The following is a 14,815-nucleotide window of genomic DNA, read 5'->3' as shown; positions in this document are numbered from 1 at the left end:
TGACATGTATATATTTTTTTAGAAGACATCCCAAAGTATTGATCTAGGCCCATTTTGGTATATTTCATGCCACCATTTCACCGCCGAATGCGATAAAATAAAAAAAATTTTTCACTTTTTCACAAATTTTTTCACAAACTTTAGGTTTTTCACTGAAATTATTTACAAACAACTCATGAAATTATGGCATAAATGGTTGTAAATGCTTCTCTGGGATCCCCTTTGTTCATAAATAGCAGACATATATGGCTTTGGGGTTGCTTTTTGGTAATTAGAAGGCTGCTAAATGCCACTGCCACCACACGTGTATTATGCCCAGCAGTGAATGGGTTAATTAGGTAGCATGTAGGGAGCTTCTAGGTTTAATTTTAGCTCTAGTGTAGTGTAGTAGACAACCCCAAGTATTGATCTAGGCCCATTTTGGTATATTTCATGCCACCATTTCACCGCCAAAAGCAATCGAATAAAAAAAAATTGTTCACTTTTTCAAACTTTAGGTTTCTCACTAAAATTATTTACAAACAGCTTGTGCAATTATGGCACAAATGGTTGTAAATGCTTCTCTGGGATCCCCTTTGTTAAGAAATAGCAGACATATATGGCTTTGGCGTTGCTTTTTGGTAATTAGAAGGCCGCTAAATGCTGCTGCACATCACATGTGTATTATGGCCAGCAGTGAAGGGGTTAATTAGGTAGTTTGTAGGGAGCTTGCAGGGTTAATTTTAGCTTTAGTGTAGAGATCAGACTCCCTCCTGACACATGCCACCCCCTGATCCCTCCCAAACAGCTCTCTTCCCTCCCCCACCCCACAATTGTCCCCGCCATCTTAAGTACTGGCAGAAAGTCTGCCAGTACTAAAATAAAAGGTATTAAAAAATTTTTTAAGCATATTTACATATGCTGCTATGTAGGGTCCCCCCTTAGCCCCCAACCTCCCTGATCCCCCCCCAAAATAGCTCCCTAACCCTCCCCCTCTGCCTTATTGGGGCCATCTTGGGTACTGGCAGCTGTCTGCCAGTACCCAGTTTGCAAATAAAAATGTTTTTTTTATTTGTTATTTGTTTCTGTAGTGTAGCTTCCCCCCCACAGTCCAATATCCCACCAGCCAAACCGATCACTAAATAAATATAACTACCCCTTTGATCCCCACATCTAACAAAAAAATTTCTGTAGCGTAGTGGTTCCCACCCGCTCCCTCCCCGTGCACACGCCCGCCCGGCCTCCCCGTGCACGTGCGCGCGTCCGTGCCCGCCCCCCTCCGCATCACAAAGGCCATCGATGGCCGCCACCCGCCTCCCACACCGGCTCCCACCCACCAACGAACTTAGCCGTTAATGTCCGGTGCAGAGAGGGCCACAGAGTGGCTCTCTCTGCACCGGATGGCTAAAAATGGTTATTGCAGGATGCCTCGATATCGAGGCATCACTGCAATAACCGGAAAGCAGCTGGAAGCGAGCAGGATCGCTTCCAGCTGCTTTCCACACAGGACGTGCAGGGTACGTCCTCAGGCGTTACCTGCCTTTTTTTTGATGACGTACCCTGCACGTCCTCGGTCGTTAAGGGGTTAAACCTTTGAAGGGACATGGAAGTCCATGGGCATGATTAGGATGTGCAGTGTAATAAACCAATTAATGGGTCCTAATTAGTAGATGAGTATACGTGATCTGACTAAAAAAAACAAGCAATACTAATGCAAAACGAAAATGCTGCCTTGTATATAACTGTTTAATCCCTGCAAAGGGATAGTAAACGCCTTAAAGGGACGCCTTAAAGGGACACTGAACCCAATTTTTTTCTTTTGTGATTCAGATAGAGCATGACATTTTAAGCAACTTTCTAATTTACTCCTATTATCAAATTTTCTTCATTCTCTTGGTATCTTTATTTGAAATGCAAGAATGTAAGTTTAGATGCCGGCCCATTTTTGGTGAACAACCTGGGTTGTTCTTGCTGATTGGTGGATAAATCCATCCAATAATTAAAGTGCTGTCCAGAGTTCTGAACAAAAAAGCTTAGATGCATTCTTTTTCAAATAAAGATAGCAAGAGAACGAAGAAAAAATATTAGGAGTAAATTAGGTTGCTTAAAATTGCATGCTCTATCTCAATCACAAAAGAAAAAATGTGTGTTCAGTGTCCCTTTAAGATTTTATGTAAGATTCTGTATATTAAAACAACTTTGCAGTATACTTTCATTTATTTACCCTTTTTCATATAATTTAATGGGACATAAAACAAATTGGGAGACAAAATATATGTACTTTAATTAATTTACCTGGAAATTTATACTGCAGTGCCTTGCCATTAACCCTTTCTTTTTAGTTTCTGAATTGTAAAGCTCTAACACCCCCCCCCTTGCCAGCAATTTGTAAACAATTTTTTTTATGCAAACTATTTTTAATTAGCCCTTTTAGTATATGCACAGATCTCAACCTGTTTTACATCCCTTTAACTCTTAAATATTTTTTTTTATTCTCAGAACTTGAAGTGCACCTTGGTGACTACTCAAGGCTAAGCCTGCTATAACCATGCTTTTTATACTAACATATAACCATGGCTAGCCATGTCGGTAGATTTAAAGCCCAGAGTGGCAGCGCCAGATAAGGCAAATGGTGTGTGGAGTTTGGTTATTCAGAAAGAATTGCAGCAAGAGGATGTATATAATTACTGTTCGCCAATTCAGCTCAGCAGTTCTATACTTTAAGAGTAAATGTAAATTCAGCCCTCGGATTGTAAGGGCTTAGTATATATTTAAATATTAAACTGCTGGCTGATCTACTAGCATCATAATACTTCTAAGAGATATATTATTACCTCCTGGTTGAAGTGTTTTTAAAATTTAGCCTAAGTTGTTGTGTATGAATGATCATTTGTGGATGCCTTCTATTTATTCCCTAATAAAGTCTAACAGTGTGAATGCAATGGAATGATATACCCTTTTATTTCAACCAGTCTTGCAGTGTCATGTAAAACCCTTTTTTTTTTTTTTTTGCAGAACTAGACTTCTTACACTCTATTGTAACCCTTTTTACAATTCGTTTGCTAGTTACTTGTTCTCTGTCCAGTTTCTGCAACAGGTTTAAATTCCCATTTTAATAAGGTCAATATTATTAATTGTACTCATCACCTCATTTAAGTGAAGTAACATGTTGGAATTACCTGTCCTATAATTACTCTGCCCCCCCACACCTTGTTCTTTTGTACTTTGAACCTTAAACGGCATAAGAAAGAAGTTAATTTTATATACAGTTAGAAAATCTGGAACTTCCATATCGCTAGTTATACTATCTGACCATGCCCCCATACGGTTATTACTTCAGCCTGTCATTCAAAAACCACCCCAGAGGACTTGGACATTCCCTAGTTACTGTTAAAGGGACACTAAGCCCAAAATTTTTCTTTCGTGATTCAGATAGAGCATGCAATTTTAAGCAACTTTCTAATTTACTCCTATTAATTTTTCTTTGTTCTCTTGCTATCTTTATTTGAAAAAGAAGGCATCTAAGCTTTTTTTTATTGGTTCAGTACTCTGGACAGCACTTTTTTTATTGGTGGATGAATTTATCCCCCAATCAGCAAGAACAACCCAGGTTGTTCATAAAAAATTGGTTTGGCATCTAAACTTGCATTTCAAATAAAGATACCAAGAGAATGAAGACAATTTGATAATAGGAGTAAATTAGAAAGTTGCTTAAAATATCATGCTCTATCTGAATCATGAAAGAAAAAATTTGGGTTTGGTATCCCTTTAAGGCTTCGCTCTCCTAAATCTATTATTGCATCTATCCGATCAGGTGCCCACATTAAAGGGACAGTAAACCCCCCAAAATTGTTTAAAAAGATAGATAATCCCTTTATTTACCAATCCCCAGTTTTGCATAACCAGAACGGTTATATTAATATACTTTTTACCTCTGTGATTACCTTGTATCTAAGACTGCTTTCTTATTGCAGATCTTTTGACAGACTTGCATTTCAGGCAATTAGTGCTGACTCCTTAAATAACTTCACGGGTGTGAGCACAGTTATCTATATAGCACACACAAACTATAACCCTCTAGCTGTGCGAACTGTCAAATGCATTCAGGTTAGAGGTGGTCTATAAGGGCTAAGACATTAGCGTACGAGCCTACCTAGGTTTAGCTTTCAACAAAGAATACCAAGAGAACTTAGTAAATTGGAAAGGTGGTGGGGGCGGAACATGATCTCATTACGGAAAGTCACGTCTTTGTGAAGCTCCTGAAATTTAGGAGATTGTTTGGTGGGTTCCTTACTACAGTTCTCTATTATTTCATACTTATGTCAGTATCTGTCCAGTTGGGATTTGACAGAAGTTAAGAGTCGATGATCTGACAGTGCTATTACTATGCTCTTTGAGACAGCTGTGCGACACTCATCTCTACAGGCCTAGAAGCCATTTTTCATGTTGAGCAGCATGAGGATCTCGCAAAACAAGGCCAGTGTGAAGCATAGGCCTGGGGCTGCCGCAAACATTCCCCCCCCCCCCCCAAAACTGGGGTTAAGATATCCTGAAATAGGATAAATACCTGGTAATTGAATATTCAATTACAGAAGTAACATGGAGGCGGTGGAAGCATGGGGACAAGGACCTGATCACGTAACATTTGTAACAGCTCAAAAGAGAACTTCGATGTATGCTCCTCATAATACCGACTTACCATGTAACTCCCTCTGAGTGGGTTACAGATGTGTCCTTTCTATCTGTCTACACAAAATATCATGGAAGGGCCGACTGAATCAGAGGCTATCACCACTAGACAGGCACCTACCCGCTCACACAGTGCAACATCTTACTGCCGGATTGAGCGTTCAAGAAGCACAGATAGTTGGACAGATCTATACATTAGAAGAACCAAGCTCAACTGTAAAGAAAGCGGGTAATGATTTACCAATCTTGTCCTTGATTTCAAATGGTAACTGTGCAGATCGCCGCTACAGCGATCTACGAGGCTGGGGTAACGATCTCAAGTCACTGAAGTTTAAGAGCCCCTCCTATACACTTTTGGCTCAGGAGGTACCTATGATATATGGCACCCACTGAAATGCTCCATCCAGGGAACTGAAAGGGCTAGATCCTATTCCAGCAGACATGTATAGACAGAATTGCAGGAAAATGGGATTTGGCTGATATTGATGTAAGATCCAAAATATGATTAATAATGCATGGTCTCTAGCAGTATAAATAAAGGAAAAAAGAAAACACTATTGTGGCAGACTGATACTGTAAGTGGATAATGTGTTCAGTCTAAATAAGAGGAAGACCAGAGTAATTAGTTAAAACTTAACTTTTACTGGAATTATCATCAAAATAGTGGGTGAGAAAACACAAACATTTGAAAACTATTTAAAAAACTACAAGTAAGGATGACTGCTCCCTGAGTGTGTCACCAAGGACTATTACATTTCCAAACGGCTTAAATAGTAGGAGATGCATATAATATGAATAAGAAGATGGTGATTCCTGAACCGGTACTATGGAGAAGCACAATTACAAACATATTATGAATACTATAGCTACTACCTGAACTCGCCACCTATTGTGGGGATAACTTAGCCTGCATATGTGAACACTTATAAAAGGAAAGGTACGATCTCATGGGAAGGTATAGGAAGTGTAATGCTTGGTGGAACTGAAAGGGACAATAAGGTCATATGTCCTCCAACTTTAGAATAGACCAATACAGCCTAAAAACGGGCAGACTATTGAACCCTTTCTTGTCATAATTACGGAGCTGAACTCATAAGTATCAATTAATATCACAGCCAACCGTAACTAATGGTTATCATATATTTCAGGCTAGAGGATATCCTATAATATAAAAGGTCAAGTGTGTTTGTCCGACGCTGTCATGCGCAGTAGAGACAGCACAAGGACAAACACACCTGGCCTTAGAGTCTACCTGATCTGCTGCGGCACAGTGACGGTGGGCGGAAGTGGACATGGCCGGGCGTGACCAGGGTGTGAGTGGGCGCGGGAGAGAGCAAAAGAGATGGGAAAGAGCTAAAGAGAGGGGAAAGAGAAAAAAGGGGGAAGAGAGCAAAAGAAGAGATGGGGAGAGAGAGCAAAAGAGAGGGGGATAGAGTGCAAAAGAGAGGGGGAGGGAGAGAGAGCAAGGGGTGGGACCGATGTACTGCAAAAAATGGCCCGTGTGAACGGGCTTTAGGACTAGTTGATATATAAATAGCTACACTGAAAAAATCTTAATATGGCAACCAGGATAGGCTGAGTTATACCTTGAAATATCATACCCACTTACTAGACTATAAACCTATAGTATCGCGGTTCAGGAGAGATTATCTATAAAAGTACACAACACAGGGAGCAACAACTCTAGCAGTGCGAACTGTTAAAATTGTCACTTTTAATATTACGGTTAGTAACTACGCCGGGACTGAACAATAATGGCAAATCAAAAACTGATATAGAGTAAAAGCTACCTACACCATTTCAACCCCATTAGATATATCTCTAAGAAGCTATTTTGGCTTGAGACTCTTCATGATCACCCAATCGTTCTCAGCGGTTAGCTGATTGAACGCTTATTTCATACCATATATATATATATACTAGTCCTAAAGCCCGTTCACACGGGCCATTTTTTGCAGTACAGCGTTCCCACCCCTTGCGCTCTCTCCCTCTCTTTTGAGCTTTCTCTCTCCCCCCTCTCTTTTGAGCTCTCTCTCTACCCCCTCTCTTTTGCGCTTTCACCCCCTCTCTTTTGCGCGCTCTCTCTCCCCCCTCTCTTTTGCACGCTCTCTCTCCCCCTCTTTCTCTTGTTAAGTGTATCCAGTCCACGGATCATCCATTACTTGTGGGATATTCTCCTTCCCAACAGGAAGTTGCAAGAGGATCACCCACAGCAGAGTTGCTATATAGCTCCTCCCCTCACTGCCATATCCAGTCATTCTCTTGCAACTCTCAACAAAGATGGAGGTAGTAAGAGGAGAGTGATGTTTTATAGTTAGTTACTTTCTTCAATCAAAAGTTTGTTATTTTTAGATGGTACCGGAGCATACTATTTTATCTCAGGCAAATATTTAGAAGAAGAATCTGCCTGCGATTTCTATGATCTTAGCAGAAGTAACTAAGATCCACTGCCGTTCTCACATATTCTGAGGAGTGAGGTAACTTCAGAGGGGGAATGGCGTGCAGGTTTTCCTGCAATAAGGTATGTGCAGTTAACATTTTTCTAGGGATGGAATTTGCTAGAAAATGCTGCTGATACCGGATTTATGTAAGTTAAGCCTTAAATGCAGTGATAGCGACTGGTATCAGGCTTATTAACAGAAATACATACTCTTATAAAAGTGTAAATATAAAACGTTTGCTCGCACGTTAATCGTTTTTATATATGTTTGGTGATAAAACTTATTGGGGCCTAGTTTTTTTCCACATGGCTGGCTTGATTTTTGCCTAGAAACAGTTTCCTGAGGCTTTCCACTGTTGTACTATGAGTGGGAGGGGCCTATTTTAGCGCTTTTCTGCGCAGCTAAAATTACAGACAGAGACACTCAGCTTCCTTCTGCATGATACAGGACATCTCTGAAGGGCTCAAAAGGCTTCAAAAGTCATGTTTGAGGAGGGTAACAACCACAGTAGACCTGTGGCAGTTGTTGTGACTGGTTTTAAAAATGTTTTTGTCATTTATTATTCCGTTTTTGGTATTAAGGGGTTAATCATCCATTTGCAAGTGGGTGCAATGCTCTGCTAACTTGTTACATACACTGTAAAAATTTTGTTAGGGTAACTGCCTTTTCTCCAACATAGGTGTGTCCGGTCCACGGCGTCATCCTTACTTGTGGGATATTCTCTTCCCCAACAGGAAATGGCAAAGAGCCCAGCAAAGCTGGTCACATGATCCCTCCTAGGCTCCGCCTACCCCAGTCATTCTCTTTGCCGTTGTACAGGCAACATCTCCACGGAGATGGCTTAGAGTTTTTTAGTGTTTAACTGTAGTTTTTATTATTCAATCAAGAGTTTGTTATTTTGAAATAGTGCTGGTATGTACTATTTACTCAGAAACAGAAAAGAGATGAAGATTTCTGTTTGTATGAGGAAAATGATTTTAGCAACCGTCACTAAAATCCATGGCTGTTCCACACAGGACTGTTGAGAGCAATTAACTTCAGTTGGGGGAACAGTGAGCAGTCTCTTGCTGCTTGAGGTATGACACATTCTAACAAGACGATGTAATGCTGGAAGCTGTCATTTTCCCTCTGGGATCCGGTAAGCCATGTTTATTACGATTGTAAATAAGGGCTTCAAAAAAGGGCTTATTAAGACTGTAGACTTTTTTTGGGCTAAATCGATTGATTATTAACACATATTTAGCCTTGAGGAATCATTTTATCTGGGTATTTTGATATAATAATATCGGCAGGCACTGTTTTAGACTGATGGGGCCAGGGAGGTTTTGTCTGAGGGAGAAATTACTGATTCAGGGAACATTTCTCAACAAGCTGAACCTGATGTGATTGCATTTAAATTTAAGTTGGAACATCTCCGCATTCTGCTTAAGGAGGTATTATCCACTCTGGATGATTGTGACAAGTTGGTCATTCCAGAGAAACTATGTAAAATGGACAAGTTCCTAGAGGTGCCGGGGCTCCCAGAAGCTTTTCCTATACCCAAGCGGGTGGCGGACATTGTTAATAAAGAATGGGAAAGGCCCGGTATTCCTTTCGTCCCTCCCCCCATATTTAAAAAATTGTTTCCTATGGTCGACCCCAGAAAGGACTTATGACAGACAGTCCCCAAGGTCGAGGGAGCGGTTTCCACTTTAAACAAACGCACCACTATACCCATAGAGGATAGTTGTGCTTTCAAAGATCCTATGGATAAAAAATTAGAAGGTTTGCTTAAAAAGATGTTTGTTCAGCAGGGTTACCTTCTACAACCAATTTCATGCATTGTCCCTGTCGCTACAGCCGCATGTTTCTGGTTTGATGAGCTGATAAAGGCGGTCGACAGTGATTCTCCTCCTTATGAGGAGATTAAGGACAGAATCAATGCTCTCAAATTGGCTAATTCTTTCACCCTAGACGCCACTTTGCAATTGGCTAGGTTAGCGGCTAAGAATTCTGGGTTTGCTATTGTGGCGCGCAGAGCGCTTTGGTTGAAATCTTGGTCGGCTGATGCGTCTTCCAAGAACAAGCTACTTAACATTCCTTTCAAGGGGAAAACGCTGTTTGGCCCTGACTTGAAAGAGATTATCTCGGATATCACTGGGGGTAAGGGCCACGCCCTTCCTCAGGATCGGCCTTTCAAGGCAAAAAATAAACCTAATTTTCGTCCCTTTCGTAGAAACGGACCAGCCCAAAGTGCTACGTCCTCTAAGCAAGAGGGTAATACTTCTCAAGCCAAGCCAGCTTGGAGACCAATGCAAGGCTGGAACAAGGGAAAGCAGGCCAAGAAACCTGCCACTGCTACCAAGACAGCATGAAATGTTGACCCCCGATCCGGGACCGGATCTGGTGGGGGGCAGACTCTCTCTCTTCGCTCAGGCTTGGGCAAGAGATGTTCTGGATCCTTGGGCGCTAGAAATAGTCTCCCAAGGTTATCTTCTGGAATTCAAGGGACTTCCCCCAAGGGGGAGGTTCCACAGGTCTCAGTTGTCTTCAGACCACATAAAAAGACAGGCATTCTTACATTGTGTAGAAGACCTGTTAAAAATGGGAGTGATTCATCCCGTTCCATTAAGAGAACAAGGGATGGGGTTCTACTCCAATCTGTTATAGTTCCCAAAAAAGAGGGAACGTTCAGACCAATCTTAGATCTCAAGATCTTAAACAAGTTTCTCAAGGTTCCATCGTTCAAGATGGAAACCATTCGAACTATTCTTCCTTCCATCCAGGAAGGTCAATTCATGACCACGGTGGATTTAAAGGATGCGTATCTACATATTCCTATCCACAAGGAACATCATCGGTTCCTGAGGTTCGCATTCCTGGACAAACATTACCAGTTCGTGGCGCTTCCTTTCGGATTAGCCACTGCTCCAAGGATTTTCACAAAGGTACTAGGGTCCCTTCTAGCTGTGGTAAGACCAAGGGGCATTGCTGTAGTACCTTACTTGGACGACATCCTGATTCAAGCGTCGTCCCTTCCTCAAGCAAAGGCTCACACGGACATTGTCCTGGCCTTTCTCAGATCTCACGGATGGAAAGTGAACGTGGAAAAGAGTTCTCTATCTCCGTCCACAAGGGTTCCCTTCTTGGGAACAATAATAGACTCCTTAGAAATGAGGATTTTTCTGACAGAGGCCAGAAAAACAAAACTTCTAGACTCTTGTCGGTTACTCCATTCCGTTCCTCTTCCTTCCATAGCTCAGTGCATGGAAGTGATCGGGTTGATGGTAGCGGCAATGGACATAGTTCCTTTTGCACGCATTCATCTAAGACCATTACAACTGTGCATGCTCAGTCAGTGGAATGGGGACTATACAGACTTGTCTCCGAAGATACAAGTAAATCAGAGGACCAGAGACTCACTCCGTTGGTGGCTGTCCCTGGACAACCTGTCACGAGGGATGACATTCCGCAGACCAGAGTGGGTCATTGTCACGACCGACGCCAGTCGGATGGGCTGGGGCGCGGTCTGGGGATCCCTGAAAGCTCAGGGTCTTTGGTCTCGGGAAGAATCTCTTCTACCGATAAATATTCTGGAACTGAGAGCGATATTCAATGCTCTCAAGGCTTGGCCTCAGCTAGCGAGGGCCAAGTTCATACGGTTTCAATCAGACAACATGACAACTGTTGCGTACATCAACCATCAGGGGGGAACAAGGAGTTCCCTGGCGATGGAAGAAGTGACCAAAATCATTCTATGGGCGGAGTCTCACTCCTGCCACCTGTCTGCTATCCACATCCCAGGAGTGGAAAATTGGGAAGCGGATTTTCTGAGTCGTCAGACATTGCATCCGGGGGAGTGGGAACTCCATCCGGAAATCTTTGCCCAAGTCACTCAGCTGTGGGGCATTCCAGACATGGATCTGATGGCCTCTCGTCAGAACTTCAAAGTTCCTTGCTACGGGTCCAGATCCAGGGATCCCAAGGCGGCTCTAGTGGATGCACTAGTAGCACCTTGGACCTTCAAACTAGCTTATGTGTTCCCGCCGTTTCCTCTCATCCCCAGGCTGGTAGCCAGGATCAATCAGGAGAGGGCGTCGGTGATCTTGATAGCTCCTGCGTGGCCACGCAGGACTTGGTACGCAGATCTGGTGAATATGTCATCGGCTCCTCCTTGGAAGCTACCTTTGAGACGAGACCTTCTTGTTCAGGGTCCGTTCGAACATCCGAATCTGGTTTCACTCCAGCTGACTGCTTGGAGATTGAACGCTTGATCTTATCGACGCGAGGATTCTCAGATTCTGTTATCGATACTCTTGTTCAGGCCAGAAAGCCTGTAACTAGAAAGATTTACCACAAAATTTGGAAAAAATATATCTGTTGGTGTGAATCTAAAGGATTCCCTTGGGACAAGGTTAAGATTCCTAGGATTCTATCCTTCCTTCAAGAAGGATTGGAAAAAGGATTATCTGCAAGTTCCCTGAAGGGACAGATTTCTGCCTTGTCTGTGTTACTTCACAAAAAGCTGGCCGCTGTGCCAGATGTTCAAGCCTTTGTTCAGGCTCTGGTTAGAATTAAGCCTGTTTACAAACCTTTGACTCCTCCTTGGAGTCTCAATTTAGTTCTTTCAGTTCTTCAGGGGGTTCCGTTTGAACCCTTGCATTCCGTTGATATTAAGTTATTATCTTGGAAAGTTTTGTTTTTAGTTGCAATTTCTTCTGCTAGAAGAGTTTCAGAATTATCTGCTCTGCAGTGTTCTCCTCCTTATCTGGTGTTCCATGCAGATAAGGTGGTTTTACGTACTAAACCTGGTTTTCTTCCAAAAGTTGTTTCTAACAAAAACATTAACCAGGAGATTATCGTACCTTCTCTGTGTCCGAAACCAGTTTCAAAGAAGGAACGTTTGTTGCACAATTTGGATGTTGTTCGCGCTCTAAAATTCTATTTAGATGCTACAAAGGATTTTAGACAAACATCTTCCTTGTTTGTTGTTTATTCTGGTAAAAGGAGAGGTCAAAAAGCAACTTCTACCTCTCTCTCTTTTTGGATTAAAAGCATCATCAGATTGGCTTACGAGACTGCCGGACGGCAGCCTCCCGAAAGAATCACGGCTCATTCCACTAGGGCTGTGGCTTCCACATGGGCCTTCAAGAACGAGGCTTCTGTTGATCAGATATGTAGGGCAGCGACTTGGTCTTCACTGCACACTTTTACCAAATTTTACAAGTTTGATACTTTTGCTTCTTCTGAGGCTATTTTTGGGAGAAAGGTTTTGCAAGCCGTGGTGCCTTCCATTTAGGTGACCTGATTTGCTCCCTCCCTTCATCCGTGTCCTAAAGCTTTGGTATTGGTTCCCACAAGTAAGGATGACGCCGTGGACCGGACACACCTATGTTGGAGAAAACAGAATTTATGTTTACCTGATAAATTACTTTCTCCAACGGTGTGTCCGGTCCACGGCCCGCCCTGGTTTTTTTAATCAGGTCTGATAATTTATTTTCTTTAACTACAGTCACCACGGTACCATATGGTTTCTCCTATGCAAATATTCCTCCTTAACGTCGGTCGAATGACTGGGGTAGGCGGAGCCTAGGAGGGATCATGTGACCAGCTTTGCTGGGCTCTTTGCCATTTCCTGTTGGGGAAGAGAATATCCCACAAGTAAGGATGACGCCGTGGACCGGACACACCGTTGGAGAAAGTAATTTATCAGGTAAACATAAATTCTGTTTTTTCACTGTTATTTCAAATTTTGTCAAAATTTGTTTTTCTTAAAGGCACAGTAACGTTTTTTATATTGCTTGTTAACTTGGTTTAAAGTGTTTTCCAAGCTTGCTAGTCTCATTGCTAGTCTGTACAAACATGTCTGACAGAGGAAACTACTTGTTCATTATGTTTAAAAGCCATGATGGAGCCCCATAGGAGAATGTGTACTAAATGTATTGATTTCACCTTAAACAGTAAAGATCAGTCTTTATCTATAAAAGAATTGTCACCAGAGGGGTCTGTCGAGGGGGAAGTTATGCCGACTAACTCTCCCCACGTGTCGGACCCTTCACCTCCCGCTCAAGGGACGCACGCTAATATGGCGCCAAGTACATCAGGGACGCCCATAGCGATTACTTTGCAGGACATGGCTGCAATCATGAATAATACCCTGTCAGAGGTATTAGCCAGATTGCCTGAATTAAGAGGCAAGCGCGATAGCTCTGGGATTAGACGAGATACAGAGCGCGCAGATGCTGTAAGAGCCATGTCTGATACTGCGTCACAATATGCAGAACCTGAGGACGGAGAGCTTCAGTCTGTGGGTGACATCTCTGACTCGGGGAGACCTGATTCAGAGATTTCTAATTTTAAATTTAAGCTTGAGAACCTCCGTGTATTGCTTGGGGAGGTATTAGCTGCTCTGAATGACTGTGACACAATTGCAGTGCCAGAGAAATTGTGTAGACTGGATAAATACTATGCAGTGCCGGTGAGTACTGATGTTTTTCCAATACCTAAAAGGCTTACAGAAATTATTAGTAAGGAGTGGGATAGACCCGGTGTGCCCTTTTCCCCACCTCCTATATTTAGAAAAATGTTTCCAATAGATGCCACTACACGGGACTTATGGCAGACAGTCCCTAAGGTGGAGGGAGCAGTTTCTATTTTAGCAAAGCGTACCACTATCCCGGTTGAGGACAGTTGTGCTTTTTCAGATCCAATGGATAAAAAATTAGAGGGTTACCTTAAGAAATTGTTTATTCAACAAGGTTTTATTTTACAGCCCCTTGCATGCATTGCGCCTGTCACTCCTGCGGCGGCGTTCTTGTTTGAGGCCCTGGAAGAGGCCATCCATACAGTTTCATTGACTGAAATTATTGACAAGCTTAGAACACTTAAGCTAGCTAACTCATTTGTTTGTGATGCCATTGTTCATTTGACTAAACTAACGGCTAAGAATTCCAGATTCGCCATCCAGGCGCGTAGGGTGCTATGGCTTAAATCCTGGTCAGCTGATGTGACTTCAAAGTCTAAATTACTCAACATTCCTTTCAAGGGGCAGACCTTATTCGGGCCTGGTTTGAAAGAAATTATTGCTGACATTACTGGAGGTAAGGGTCATACCCTTCCTCAGGACAGGGCCAAACAGTCTAATTTTCGTGCCTTTCGAAATTTCAAGGCAGGTGCAGCATCAACTTCCTCTGCTTCAAAACAAGAGGGAACTTTTGCTCAATCCAAGCAGCCCTGGAAACCTAACCAGTCCTGGAACAAGGGCAAGCAGGCCAGAAAGCCTGCTGCTGCCTCCAAGACAGCATGAAGGAACGGCCCCCTATCCGACAACGGATCTAGTAGGGGGCAGACTCTCTCTCTTCGCCCAGGCGTGGGCAAGAGATGTTCAGGATCCCTGGGCGTTGGAGATCATATCTCAGGGATATCTTCTGGACTTCAAAGCTTCTCCTCCACAAGGGAGATTTCACCTTTCAAGAATATCTGCAAACCAGATAAAGAAAGAGGCATTCCTACGCTGCTTGCAAGACCTCCTTGTAATGGGAGTGATCCATCCAGTTCCGTGGACGGAACAAGGACAGGGGTTTTATTCAAATCTGTTTGTGGTTCCCAAAAAAGAGGGAACCTTCCGACCAATTTTGGATCTAAAGATCTTAAATAAATTCCTCAGAGTTCCATCATTCAAGATGGAAACTATTCGAACCATTTTACCCATGATCCAAGAGGGTCAG

Source organism: Bombina bombina, chromosome 3 (assembly GCF_027579735.1).
Source record: "Bombina bombina isolate aBomBom1 chromosome 3, aBomBom1.pri, whole genome shotgun sequence".
Lineage (NCBI taxonomy): Eukaryota > Metazoa > Chordata > Amphibia > Anura > Bombinatoridae > Bombina > Bombina bombina.
The sequence above is the reverse complement of the archived record's forward strand: the minus strand, read 5'-3'. Positions refer to the sequence as shown.